Here is a 1,700-nt window from a genome sequence, read left to right on the forward strand (position 1 = left end):
GGACATTTATTCAAATAGCATTTAGAGATAAGTTTTAAAAATGAAAACAAAAATAAACCTATTTCTTTATCAAATCGTTGCAAGTATGCAATTTGAAATTGCTAAACCTCATGTTTTCACATTAAATTGTCATGTGAAGGAGGTCATCTTTCCTTAATTTGAAGAAATTTTTCATTAGTGTAGATATTTTTTTTAAAAAGTCAATATAAAATTCCTTTGGTAAATACCCATATCAAAGTGCAGTTTGTATCAAAGTGATACAATTAGTATCAATATATGTAATTGTTGTCTGAATAAAAAATTAAAGATCAAAAGTGCATATTTGATTCACAGCATCCCCAATCAAAATGTAGGCATTACAATGGCCACGTAGGAAGTTAAAAGTGTATTTTCTTCTTTTATACTTAATATGCTGAGCTGCAAAATGACCTGTCCTCACCACAGTGCCGAAGGTGGGAGGATTGGCTTTGAGGGGCCCTACGACATGGGAAGTAACAGCCCCTGACTAGAGGCAGAATTTGCATCAGGGTTGTTCCAATTACCTGCTGTGTGTTCCTGGGTTAGTTATTTATGCTTTCTGTGCCTAAGTTTTCTCACCTGCAAAATGGGAATAATAGTAGTGCCTATGTGATAGGATAGCAAGTTAATATGTGACAGTAATTAGAATAGCGGAATAAAAGCTTTGACATTATATATCAAAAGGGCACTCCTATACTTAGGAAAACCAACACAAAGTCAACAACCCTGACATAAAATCTCATGAAAGTATTGGACTTTAAATAAAAAGAAAACAACAAGAATCCAATGGACAGCTACACATAAACAAATGTGCTGGCAAACACATTTTGCTGGCACAAAGCAACCCTTACATAAATGTTTGCCTTGATAACCGTGATGGTGATGATGGTGATGGTGATGATGATGATGGTGTGATGGTGATGATGGTGATGGTGATGATGATGGCGATGGTTATAGTGGTGATGATGATGATGATGATGATGTGATGGTGATGGTGATGGTGAAGATGATGGTGATGAGGATGAAGATAATGATGTTGGTCATGAAGGTGATGGTGATGACGATGATGACGAGCATGAAGATGAGAATGGTGGTGACAATGGTGATGGTGATGACCATGATGATGATGAGGAGGAGGATGGTGAAGACGTCTCCTTTCAGGATATTATCTATTTCTACATTGTGCCTACTCAGACTCTGCTGTAGGTTTCACAGTACCTCACGCCAAACAACTATAGAGTCTATCTATTTATTTTTAGTTGGAGAAGTTTTTGTGTACATTAACTAAATCTGTCTCATTAAAGTTCAAGTTTATTCTCTTCAAGTACGATAAAAAAAATAAAGTATTAGGATGTAGCTATCCACTGTGTCCCTCAGTTAAAACAGCCACTAAATGGTGAGCTCCATTTTAGCTCATACAAAAGCATTATAAATGGTAACTCGGTGATAATAGTAATTCTTATACCCAGGGGGGACTTTCGGTCAAGCAAGTTTAGGATCCTTCACAGCGATTTCAGACGCTGGGCGCTGTGGCAGGTGTGTCTGGTCTTGCTGTGACTATTAAACCCTAAATGTGTTAAGGGAAACATTTCTTCTTCACAAGGTCTCTGCACTTTCCCAAAATACCTCTGCAAAAATCACAATTCAAGATTGTTCTCATAATTAGGGAAAATGTGTATTTT

Source organism: Propithecus coquereli, unplaced genomic scaffold, assembly GCF_000956105.1.
Source record: "Propithecus coquereli isolate 6110/MARCELLA unplaced genomic scaffold, Pcoq_1.0 Scaffold296, whole genome shotgun sequence".
Taxonomy (NCBI): Eukaryota; Metazoa; Chordata; class Mammalia; order Primates; family Indriidae; genus Propithecus; species Propithecus coquereli.